The sequence below is a fragment of the Protopterus annectens genome, chromosome 12.part0, assembly GCF_019279795.1.
Source record: "Protopterus annectens isolate FY-2018-M chromosome 12.part0, PAN1.0, whole genome shotgun sequence".
NCBI classification, from domain to species: Eukaryota; Metazoa; Chordata; order Ceratodontiformes; family Protopteridae; genus Protopterus; species Protopterus annectens.
Genome location: NC_056746.1, coordinates 1,307,714,298 through 1,307,727,894, shown reverse-complemented (window position 1 = coordinate 1,307,727,894; position 13,597 = coordinate 1,307,714,298).

The following is a 13,597-nucleotide window of genomic DNA, read 5'->3' as shown; positions in this document are numbered from 1 at the left end:
GAATCTCACTGAAGACATGGATTTCAATAATGGGGAGAGTTCCTCTTGGAAGAAATCTCCTTCAGAGACCTCAAACCTTTAAAGCAGAGGGGTGGCTGGAAGCCCCAAGACCCATCCTCAGAGATGTCTGTGGACCTGCATCTGTTCAGTGCTTGCCTCTCTACCTCTTGGGTGACCCCGCTGGCTGACAACCTTATCAAACTGATCACCCAACGGGCATGGAAGGCCACTGATTCCATAGAACCAATCCCCAGGAGACCAGATAAGATACTTTCAGCTCCGGAAGACCATCTGCATTGTGCCAAAGGATTTAGTAGTAGATGCTATGGTGGGTGTGGCAGCCACCAAAAAGGAACTGGCAGAAGAAAGTTCATCCCCCTAACAGACAGTCTAGGATGATGGACAGATTTGGGAAGTGGGTCTAACGTTTGACCTTTGCCTTGCAGTCATAGAACGTTTTGGCACACTTAAACTTCAGTGGGATCTGATCAAGGAGCTCTCAGGTACCCTCGTGGGAGCAGAGTCTGATGAGGTTCAAGATAAAGTAGCTTGCCATCCTGGAGTCTCTCGGCCATGAGGCTTATTGCACATGCAGCCAGTGGGTTCAGTTGTCACCATTAGGAGGCATGCCTGGATGCACCTGTGACTTTGAGCCATTCAAGCCTTTGTTCATCAGTACCAAAAAAAACGATGGAACCAATTGCTCACAACAGTCTAACCAAAATACGAAAACCAAATTGAGCAAAGCAGAGTAAGAGGCTCAAATCCTTGTAAAATGTACCACTCTTTATTGCACAAAAATGAGAGAACTCCAAAGCACATGGAGTTCTCTGATTTTTTTGCAATAAAGACTGGTACGTTTTACATAGATTTGAGCCTCTTACTCTGCTTTGCTCAATTTGGTTTTCGTACTTTGTTCATCAGTGCTCAGTTTGACAAATCTTGCCTTTTTGGCCCTAAAGTTAGATACCTTAGCCAGGTGTGAGAAAGATGGAAATCCCTTTCTGCCATGGGCATATGTTTTTCCACTCCCCAATGCTCCTATTCCAGGAACCAGAGAAGTGGGAAAATGTGGTTCAAGAAAACACAAGAGGCTTTCCAGGACACATGGTAATGACTCCCCTCGGGGCAGAGAGGGAGCTATAATGGGAGACACTGACCACATGGCAGAGGTGGCTAGCAAAAATCAGGGTTCCAGAGATTCCTTCTTAGGGAAACCCTACCAGCACTCCTGAAAGGAGGCCCGATTGCTTGGCTATGGAGGCAGTAGGGGGAAGACTATCCTTGCACCCACTAACCTGACAGTGGTAGAAGATCACCAATGCTTGGGTGCCAAAGATCATTGCCAGAGGTTACCATATTCCTTTTGAACTGACCTCAAAATTAGGAAGAAGGATCCCCGATGTTCCACCCAATTAGAGGGATCAGGCAGCACTGGAAATTCAAAAGCTTCTAGAAAGAGAGTCCTCCAAGAAGTCCCACCAGACCAGATAAGATCCGGATTTTACTCAAGGTTCTTTTTGGTGCCAAAAAAGACAGGGGACTAGAACACTAAGATCCAGAATTGGGCTCCAAAGTTTGTTCAACAGACAAAATTCTGGATGGTCACGGCTCAGTCTATTCTTTCCTTCTTAGGGAAAAATGATTGGATGTGCTCTGTAGACTTACAGGGCATGTATTACCACATAAAAATGGGTAAGTGCTCCAAGAGGTTCCTCCACTACCAGCTGGGGGCCAGTCATCAGTTCCAATCCCTGCCGTTTGGTCTCAGCACAGCCCCCCCGGGTGTTCTCCAAAAGTATGGCAGCAGTAGTAGCTCATTGGAGACTTCACGGATTCTGTGTTTCCAGATGTTTCCATATCTGGATGACTGGCTCCTTACAGCCCCCCACAAGGCATCTACTCGAACAGACAAGGGATTTCACCTTATATACGTGCTTCTGCCTAGGGATAACTGAATCTTGCCAAATCTCAACTAAGTCCCACCCAACAATTGGAATTCATAGGAGCCAACCTGAATATAACATCTTGCCTTGCCTCACTTCCCATCCACAGACTACAAAAAATAAGAATCACAGGTGGAGATTCTTTCCAACAACAATGTTCTTGCATCACTAGTCTACGGGCACTAGAATCACTGGTGGCGGCCATCACATTAGTGCCTCTAGCAAGATTACACATGATCCTACAGTGGCTTCTATCCTCCCAATGGTCCATCCTCATTCATCCTCTCTCATAGCATCTGAATCACCAGTTGTTGCAAGAAGGATTGATATCGATGGACGGAATCCGAGGAAATTCTTCTGGGCTAACCATTTGCTTCTTTTCCCCAGGTCATAGTAGCCATGGATGCCTCCCAGATTGGGTGGGGAGGGGTATTTTCAGGGAAGGACTATCCAAGGAATTTGGTCCCCTACAGAGGCCAATATGCATATCAATGTTTTGGAACTGCAGGCTGTGCTCTTAGTGTTGCAAGCCTTTCAAACTGTCCTTCCTGTAGGAATGATTGCAGTTCAGTCAAACATGGCAGTAGTCTGGTACATCAACAAGCAAGGTGGAACCAAATCTTACCTCCTCTGTTGAGAAGCTCTCAGAGTGGCAGTGGGTGATATCTCCAAACTGCTTTCTGGTAGCAATGCATATCCTGGGGAGCTTGAATGTGATAGACAAATTGAGCAGATGCATCCCCCTGCCTCACGAGTTGCTCTCTCAATCCCAAAGTAGCAAGGGAGATTTTTCATTGCTGGAGCCAGCCTTGCTGTGATTTATTTGCATCAGCCCAGAACAAGAAGTGCAGCAGCTACTTCACCCTAATCCCCCCTTGGGGGGAGTTCCCAAGAGATGCTCTTCAAGATTCAAGTTTGGTTGCTCTAGTTCCATTGATTGCCAGGCAAAATAACTTTTATCTTCCCCTGTTTGAAACATTTTGCTAGCTTCCGATAAACCTTCCACAAGGAGATTCTACCTCAGCAAATGGAAAAGATTTTCCTCATGGGCACGGGATAACAAACTTTATCCTTCCTCAGCTTCGGTTGAAGACATTTCGAATTTTTTGTCTACACTCTGATAAACTATCAGAGTTCAGCTTGCTGCCATTTCTAATTTTCATAATGGTTTTAAAGGGTAATCTTTAATTTCACATAGGTTATGCAAAGCCTTTCTAAAGGGAACTTTAAGGTTAAAGCCTCATTATAGGAAGCCTCTCGTTCCCTGGCATCTTACTATGGTTTTGCAGTCCTTGACCTTATTCCCCTTTGAGCCAGCTGCTACCTGTGATTTGAAGTCTTTTCATGGAAGACAATTTTCCTAATACCTATAACATCCGCTAGGAGGATTTTGGAGATTCATGCTTTATTCTCAAAACCTCCATAATTATTCATAAGTACAGGGTATCACTAAGAACCAATCCATCCTTTCTTCCAAAGGTAGTATCTGAGACTAACATTAATCAATCAATTTAATTGCCAGTGTTCTTAATTTCCTAATGGAGGAATACTGCTTACACCTTTTGAATGTCCACAGTTACATTTCTACCTCAACAGAACTAAAGATTTCAGGAATTCGGACCAGTTCTTTCCTTTTCCAGTCCTTCCATGGGTAAATCAGTTTCTAAGGTTATCTAAGTGGCTAGGAGATTGTATTATCTTTGTCTACAACAGGAAAAATCTCAAATTGGCAGCTCCAGTTAAAACACACTGCACAAGAGCTACAATCACATCTGCTTTTTTTCACTCTTAGGCTTCCATGACGACATTTGTGCAGCAGCAGCGTGGGCTTCTCATACCTTTATTACTCATTACAAGGTGGATCTGGTCTCCAGGGGAAAAGCGTCATTGGTTCTATGGTGCTCAGAAATATCCTTCCATAAGGCCTCACAAGATTCAAGGTAGCTGGGGACTCTGTCCCATCAGTCAAGGATAAATGAAGATCGACAACACAGATGGAATGTTATGGTGATACATAATTTCTTTTTAAGCTTGGAAAAATGGATGCAGTGTCTTCCCTTGGAAATGGATGAAGATGCTTTTCCTCCACTTCCCAAGGTCTTAAAGATCCAAATGGAATATCCAAACATCTTACTAGTGACTCCTTAATGGAAAATGCAGCACTGGTTCCCCTTTCTCTTCCATCTAGCCAATGGCCAGTACCAGAAGCTTCCCTCAGAAGTGGACTTGATCATTGCTTTGTCCCAAAATTTCATCCCTCAGCCTAACATAATAGATGTTATGATTCTGATCCCTTTTAGACCACCTATTTTATGAGGATATGCATAGGGTTCTCCAGGAGGCAAGAAAACCTGCAACTGGAAACTCTTGCATAGCAAAATGGAAAGGATTTACTATATGTTGTCTGTCTGAAAATCAGGACCCAGTGGTCCTCCCTTTTTGTGAGAGCTGTTGTACTCTGGCCTAGCATAAGCTTCTATTAATGTACATATTTTAGCCTACCTCTAGACCCACTGGTCCTAGCCAAACTACAGGTTAAAGCAATTCTTAAAAGCTGTACTTCATCTGAAACCTCCAAGAAAGTTGTCCTTTGTGCTGGAAAAACTCACTGTCCCTCCTTTTGAACCAGCAGCATCTGCCTCTCTCAAATATTGTACTTGGGTAAAAACTCTTCTGGTAGTTCTCACCTCTGCTGGATGAGTTTCTGAACTACATACCCTTATGGCATCCCTTCCATTCTTTATTTTTCATAACGACAGACCATCTCATCTTTAAGGGCCAATCCTCCTTTCATGGTGATAGTAGTACAGGAACTCTGTCTGTGAATCTTCCCACTTTTTTTTGTAATCAACAAAATAAGCAGAGAGAATTGTACATTCCCTGGATGTGCATAGACGGTTCAGATTCTACCTGGATAAGACCAAGGGTATTCACAAATCTGACCAGTTTCCAAAATTTCCAAGTTTGGAAGCCCAGTTTCAAAGCAAACTGTTGCTAACCAAATTTCTAAATCCATTTTGTTTTGCTACACACTGCATGGCAAATCCTTACCCTCTGCAGTAAAGGCTTATTTGACTAGTGCAGGGGCCTCTTCTGGAGCCTTTTATGAGGGGACTGAGTCTTGAACAATTTTATAAAAAGCTACTTGGTCTTCTGTGCATCCTTGCATCAAACATTAGAGTAGATGCTTTTTCTAAACCCAGAGCCACCTTCTCCAGATCAGTCTTCTCTGGATTACTAGACAGTTCTATATCCCTTCCATCCACCCTTCCCACTTAAGCTTTGGGAATCACCCAATAGTTTGGAATACTGCAACAGTTTTCTAAGGACATACCACAGTTGTGTAAGAACATACTACGGCAGTAGCTGTCCTGCTGATCCCTATTGCATTATTTCTTTCCCTCACTCACTTAACCCTTTTCTGATTTTTCTTTTTTCCTGCATAGACTAAGGGAAATCACTTTCTGCCTCTCCCCTTAGCTGACCAGTTTCTCTCAACCCTCCTCAGGCTTACTGGCTTGGTAATAGTTTGAGAATTTATGTGCACATGTCCACATATGTAATATTATGCCCTCATTGTCCTCACCACTAACACCAGTGAGGGGTGTCTCATACAGGAGGAAAGGATAACAAATACACACAGTAAAGTGCAATGTCCCTTAAGAGCACACAGAGATCATAGTCCGGGGCTGGTCCCTCCCTTGCTCTCCAGGTCCCCAATAAGACTCCCCACTGGCATAGCTATAGGGTCCAGATCTCAGCCAGCTGAGCAAGCTAAAACCTCCAGCACCCTCTCTGTCCAACCAGTGCATTGTGTCCCTGCTCAAGTAGCTCACACACACACACTTTGAGATAAGAGTTTATACAACCACACAGACACTCCCCGGGAAGGCTGGCACAGGTTCTCCAGCTGTGCCCCTTTTACCCAGACTATACAGTAGAAATCCCTGCCACCACCCAGCTAATATTTATCAGCTACTCAAAGGCCCGTAAAAGGGTGTCCAATTATTACTGTGTAATATTATTATCCAGTTGGTAGTATAACTAAACAGTCAAGGCTTATTAGAGTGACTTAGTACCGGATCCCTATATACATGCAATGTACTCTTAGAGCTTAACTTATCTCTACACAAAACAGCCACAGTTGAAAGGTTTTAACATACGTAATAAATAAAAACATAAGACAATGCTTCTTACTACACAGTGCTAGTCAAGAGTTCAGAGATCACAGAGAAATACTTAAAATAATTCAGTAGTACAGTTCTGACATCACAGAAAAAACACAGTCTAATCTTTCTAGTTTTTAGCTATTTCTAAGAGAAAACACAAGTCTAAGATAAGCTTACATATAGAACACAGGCAGAGTGCTGATGAGTTGGATGGTCAAGACAAAAATGCTTAATGCTCTCTGATTTTCTCTGTTTTTAAAATCACATTCCTGGTTCCCATTACATCATTCTTCACACTTCCCTGGGTTCCCAGGCTAACATAAACTACATTTACATTCTTAACATCTCCTTTTGTTATCTTCCAGCTGGTCGGGAAACAGAGCAATAGCAATACATTTGCATGTTTAAATCTAGTAATTTAACTCTTGGTTAAAACAGTAGAAAGAATGTCTTCATTTAGACATTTCGGCACCATGTTTAGATCAAAGGGTCACAACATGCTTTACTTGGTCAGCTTTCGGCCAGTAGAGTGCACTGTTACATTTTTTTTGCATTTCCATATCTAACAGCATTTTTTTCCATTTAAAACAACAAGCATGTGCCTTACATTAATATTTACAAATGATGGACTTATCTATAAATTCTATCTGGCTAGGCTGGCAGCCTTCACAGATATAACAGCTGCCAGCTTCCAAATCTACAGGGCACCTTCCATGCCAGCTTAAGCTAAGCTGTCTTCAAAGAGATTTGGGCACCAAGCCCTTTATAGCTTTCCTGCTCTCTCAGCGCTCTTCTGCAGGGTTTCAAGATTCAGTTGGCATGTGCTGTTCCATTGCTAGGCAGATGCATTTACTTTAGAGAAAAATGCTCCAGATTTATTTATTTTATTTAACATTTGTTGACTGGGAAACTCCGACTAGGACAGAGCCTATTGTCAGCGGAGGCCTGGGGAGAAACACTCCAGATGCATGTCTTAGGAATGTGGGAGGAAAGTAGAGTACCCAGAGGAAACCCACGCAAACGCAGGGAGGATATAAAGACTCTGCACAGAAGGCATCCCAGCCGAGAATCTAACCGGAGAACCTCTTGCTGTGAGGTGACAATGTTAACTGCTGCACTACTCCACCACCCTTTAATATTTAAATTTTCTTTCCTGATTAGCAATGTTTTTATCTAGGAGTTTGTTTTAATGGACTGTCATGAGACTTGACTGTACTTTTAAATGCGATTACACTTTTTTCTATTAGATTAAAAGTTAACATTTTAAAACCATTTTCTTCCTCTAGAAAACTGTTTAGTACACACTGCCAGCCCTAAAAAGCAAAATAAAGTAATTTGTGTTTTAACTAGGAAGATTTTTTTATTGGCTTGTGCTGCTTAGTTTCCTTGGGAAAGAGGCACAGTTTTTGACTTGATTATGGAACAAACTAAACCACCAGTCTGACCGAACAATAAATGAAACCAGCAATTAGCGAAAAACAGTTTAATATCTCTTTCGTCTCAAAAGACTTCAGAATGAAATAAAATGCACACAACAGCATCCCCTTATATATCAAATCAAAATAATTATAATTACCTAATAAAACAATAATTGCTGGTGGTTTCCTTTATTGTTCGGTCAGACTGGTGGGACTGTTGTTTTTCCTATGGAACAAACTATTGCCACAGTTTGTCCTCTTTCCAGCCACAAAATGAAAAACGTAACAGCCTTTGCCACCACAGCAGGCTAGCAGTTTGGCTGAGCTGCAGGTGGGTGACTCAGCTGTGTTCCAAGCTGGTTCCCCAGACCACTAATTTTCCCCAGATTCCTGAGTTTTGTTGCACCTACAGCGGCTATGGACCAGGCACTAGCCATATTCTCTCGCCGTTGGGGACCCCTCATTGGGCAAGGGAGAGTCACTTTGCCAGTCCTGGGTGAAGGGGTAGGTGAAGTCTTCCCTATTTTGTCAAGATGTTATACCCATCAGTGGGGAAGCTGCTGCTGTCATTAAACGTGTTGGGTCCAATTTTCCCATGAAAAAGAAATTTAAAACTGAATGTCTTTCTACTCAAATTTTTGTGGACAGGAGTAGTTTTATATTTGCTCAAGGTCTAATTCAGGCTATTGATCCCCCTTAAGTGGTTTCTGGAAAAAGAAAAAGGGATTCCTCCTTTCTTGGAAGAGATTCAAGATTCTAAATCTGGACAGGAAGGTGAAAGGACATGCAGGGTTTTCCCCTCAGATTTCAGTTTCAGGCTGTGAGGAGAGCATTGTATGTTCTTCCTGTAAAAGATTCTCTGAGACTATTTCCAGAATGTAAAGTGTTTACAATGGGAGAACACTGAGGTGCAAGACCCTCAGAAAATACTATGAGCTTTTACAAATGGAATTTCCGGAATCTTCTCCCATCCTGCCTGTGCTCAGTAGTGGAGAATGTCACTACCTGCAATTTTTAAACTCATCCCAAACCTGACCTAGAAGTTATAGTTTTAGTTAATCCTACTGCTGCTAACTGAATTATCAGGATCATATGCTAAAATGTATTCTTATTGGGAGAGTTTGAGGAATTTCTTCTCTGCAATTCCTTCTTGTGAGGCAAAATCTGCTTTGAATGGTTCCATTTCACAGGCCCCTCATTGTTTAAAGTGTGTGTGATTATTTTGGCTGAATTCTTAGGTGTAAAAAAAAAAATAGATTCTAAATGTTCCTTTAAGGCGTGAATTTTTGTATCCTCTTCTGGAGAGAGCTTCAAAAAATGTAACGAAGGGTAAACTGATTCAGGTATCTCTTCAGCCCTTTTCCAAATTTTCCAAGGGATCCCCCCCCCCCAATTCAGTTTTGATAAGAAGCAAACAGTCTCAGCAAAATGCTGGTAAATAGATGTTTAAGAAGCAATGATGGGGGGTTCCAAAAAGAGGGCAGGACCCCCCCACCAAAAAAGGGAAGTCAAGTAAGAATCCCTATGCAAGGGATAATGTCTCCCCTACCACCCTGGCAGACCCTTATCCTCTCCAGACAGTGACTCTCCATTTCTGTCCTTGGCAACAGTTTGAAAGACAAATGGGTTCTGATGATTATTCAACAAGGTTACAAATGGCAGTGGGATGAAATTCCTCCCTTTCTGAGAGTAATTTCCATCCACCAAACTCATTTTCCCCTGTCCAACATATGTTGTCTTGAGGAGTGATAGCCAGTTCCTCCTCCACAGTTTGGGAATGGTTTTTATTTAAGGATGTTTTGGTGCCAAAGAAAATGCCTGAAGACCAGTTTGTTAAAAAAATAAATAAATAAAAATAATGAAATGCAATGTTGGTTCACTAACAGAAAATGGACACTGGAGCACAAACGTGATGTGATTCCTTTTACTGGACCAACACATATTTTGCAATTGCGCATTTTTAAGTTGGCATGCATGAGCCCTTCATCAGGAGTTAAGTTATTGGTATTAAATACAGTGCTTAAATATCTACTTGTGCCACAAAAGGGAAGTACATAATTTATTTCCATCTGGCTAAAAAAAATTTTTTTGAAAAATGCAGTGAGAAAAAATGCAGCTCATTACACCTCCGAGACATGCAATGTGTGTATGACAGAACTGAAACTGTAAAAAGGGTCTTGACATGCTATAAAGATCAGTTTAGCATGCTACATTAGAGATGGTCTTCATTTAGTAGAGATGACACTCCTCCTGCTCTGATATTTAACGAGACAGTAAATCTCAAAATGTAAGGAGGTTAGTTAAATCCAGAAAAATAAGTAATTTGTAAATTGTCAGTTTGTCTTTGTGCAATATAGGTTTTGGTTAACAGAAATTTTTATAAAGTCTGGTTCACAGTGATGAGGAAGGCAGGGACTACCAAGAAAATAAGACACAGGGTTAGAATGCAGTTAACACACTACACAGGCTGTCGAGTATCTAACAGCAAGAAAAGAAAATGGTGTTATGTCAGCCAATGGTTCTGAAGAACTGAATTGGTTAAAGTTTTGTTATACTGTTAAAACTGTCTGAAAATTAAGGCCTTGCTGACTGTTAAGTTTATGGTTACTAATATCCTGACCATAATGCCACCTTCTGGGTAAGGCCAATTCTAACTGGAATAGGTGAATTTGAGCACAAAAAGGGACATTGGCTAGGCTGAAAATGGCCCTCAAGGGCCGCTAGCCTAGTATTTACCTATGAAACTATTTGTAACTATCCTCATATGAGGAAAATACAAGTGCTAAAACATAGACTCCAGTAATGTTAAGTTACTAATAATCTAAAATAGTCAGCAATTTGAATTCATAATAAATTCATGCATTACCAAAAAAAAAAAAAAAAAAATACGTTTTTGATCTTTAGTATACCTTATTTATGTCCACTCTTCAAAATGAAAAGTTGGGTATTAGTGTCTCATAAAACCAATATCCAGGTTTATACCACTGACTGGCAGATTGAGCAGTTAAATTAACTTATTCTCTGTTTTTCCAAAGGTGTACAGAAATGTCCTTTAAGTACCATAATTGTCATATGTCTGATTCAGAACCATTGGCTGACATAGCATTTCACTTGAACCCACACAATTTGGTTTTGTCAAGGAGAGGTCATGCATGTTAAATTTGGTTGACTTCTTTGAGACAGTCACCAAAGCCATGGATGAGGGGAAAATGGTGCACACCCACCTACCTTGTCTTGGCCAATGCCTTTGTTACTATTCACCCTTGGGTATAATAAACTCTCACCTAGGCATTAATCCATATGTTACCAGATGGGTAGCAAACTGGCTCACTGATAGAACCCACTAGTCAAAATAGAGGAAGCCACCTCAAGCAGTAGACCCGTAATGAGTGGTGTACCCTAGGGATCGGTCTTGGGGCCTCTCTTGTTTGGGATATACTTTTCTGAGGTGCAGGCTGAAACCAGTGGGCTATGGCTGACCAAGCCTGCAGATGACTGCAAGCTGGGCACTGTCATCAATTGCCCTAGTAGTGATATGGACACCCTCCAAGAGGGTCTCACCCAAACAAATGACTGGTGCCAGAAACGTGGCCTCAAACTGAATGGCAAAAAATGCATCATCATCCTCTTTGGGGAGAGTGACTTCCCCACAAATTATCACATTAATAACATGGTCTTAAGCATGCAATTAGTCATGAGGGACTTGGGCACCCAGGTTGATAGCAAACTGCCTTTTGACCTCCATATTGTCTGTTGTACAGAAAGCTTTCTACATGACCTACCTCAGTAAGGGCATCTCATCCAGGGGCAAGGAGGTCATAACATCCCTGTATTCTTCCCTTATAACACCCATTATTCAGTACAATGCCCCTTTCGGCGTGTACCTCATAAAGCACATGCAGCAGCTGGAGGGTGAACAGAGGTTACTCACCAGGAGAATCCAGGGCCTCAAACATCTACCCTACACAGATAGGCCTTAGGCCCTGTCTCTCTGCTCAGTCTCATACAGACTCCTCAGAGGTGACCTCGGTCTGGCATACAAAGCAATTGCAGACCCTGCCTTGATGGGACTGCTACATATCCGTAAGTCAAGCTCCACTCGAGTAACCTCCATGCACAACCCCAGCCTGGTCTGTGACATCAGTAGGACTTGTTGGTGGGACAGATTTGCATCCCAGAGACTCCCCCGTCTGTGGAATAGACTCCCTCTCCACATCAAACAGACTACCTCATTAACCCTTTTTAAGAGCAACCTGAGAAACAGCAAATGCACCCCTGGGAATTCCACCTGTGTCCCTGCTGGACAGAGGCATTGGGTGCTAACTTGTCAGAATATGGGCTATATTCTTGACTAGGCTTGTAAGGGCCTCAGGGCCAATAGCCTACTATGATACAAAATGATCAGTCTGGGGAAAGTGTTTTTACTGGCACCTCAGTTATTTTATTTTAACTGTCTTTATGGCATTTATCCTAATTCTGAGTAACTAACCTGTCTCTCAATCTTTCTTTCCTAAACTAATTTGTAATAGTGCCCAAGTTCAAAATGCTGTCACTTCACAACCTGTTACTCCTTCCTCATTTAAGTTTTGTAGTAATCCTAGATTTAAGTTTACCTGCAACTCTAATCATCCAGGCTTCTGGTATTTAAGGTTTTGTGTATCTGGATCACATTCAGTTCTGTGCCTTATGCTTTGGGCTATTCACTGCACCAAGAGTGTTCAGTGTCTAGTTCCAGTTATAGCTCATTGCAGGCTACAGGGTATCCACGTTTTCCAAATTTAGATTTGCTTATCTTTGCAGTGTCTTTCAATGTTACTCTTGTCTCTCACTGTCTCTGGTGAGAGATCTCTTACATAAGCTTGAATTCCAGGAAAACAAAATGAAACCCCATCACACTCGACTGGGTTCTTGTTTTTTCTAAAGTCACTAGACACTATCATGCAGTTAAGATGCTTAAAATGCATGCTCTAGAGCAGAAGCTACTGGGTCTGTCTTAAGGAGGTACTCTTGGTTGAGGCTACAATTGAAAATGTAAAGTCCAGATTACTGGATGCCCCCCCCGGATAGAGAAGGTCTCTCTGGACCTGCTACTGAAAATTTTAGAAGCCTGCAAGAGTGATATATTTTTCCAGTCCCAAAATTTTAGAGGAATTAGCCTTCCAAGGATGGCCATATTTCTATAAAGAGCAGAAACTACAACTAAAGGATAAAAAGTTATTCAAAAAGAAGTTCCAGGACAATCAAAGACTGACATCAAATGGTACCTTTCCAGACAAGTCTATCAGTTTGATCATATCTGCCTCATTCCCCACTTCCCCCCTCAAAATACCCACTCTTTATATAAAAAAAGTCACCCTCTGGAGACTGATGACATCAAAACAATGGGTCATTAATATAGAAAAAGGCTACAAACTTGGCTTCTTCCTCCAACCCGTTTAGGTGCTCAAGTGCTCCTAAACCAAGAGCACCTGTTCTCCCCCCATACTGATAGAGTAGTTACACCAGTGAACTACAGAACCATTTCCCAACAACAGCAGAAAGACTTTAACCCTCGTTCTGAGAAACATGGGTACATGGTGGCCCATTCTGGATTTCAGTCCTCAAAACACTTCATTTTATAAAGATACCAACACTTAGGATGATGTGTCTCAACTTTGTTTACAGCGATTCTTCCTCAAACATTTTTGATTACCCTGGACGTTAAGGATGCATGTCTTTAAATCCCCATTCACCTAGAACACACAAGATGTAGAGTTTCTGCCCTACAATTTCACTTTCAATTCTCTGCTATGCACTTTGGTCTTTCCACAGAATGCCTAGCTCCAGTCATAGCCTTCTGCAGGCTACAGAGTATTTATATACATGGCCCTATCTAGGAGACCACCTTCTGCAGGCTTCTTCGGGAGATGAGCAATTTCTGTATCTCAGGTCCTCCATGGCCCCTTTTTACCTGGGCTTCACAATAAACTTGAAAAAGTCTGTCCATCCATCTCAAAATCTGGTCTTTCTAGGCTGCCGTCTCAACACTGTTTCCATCTTCATGACAAGATGCATTTTCTGAGTT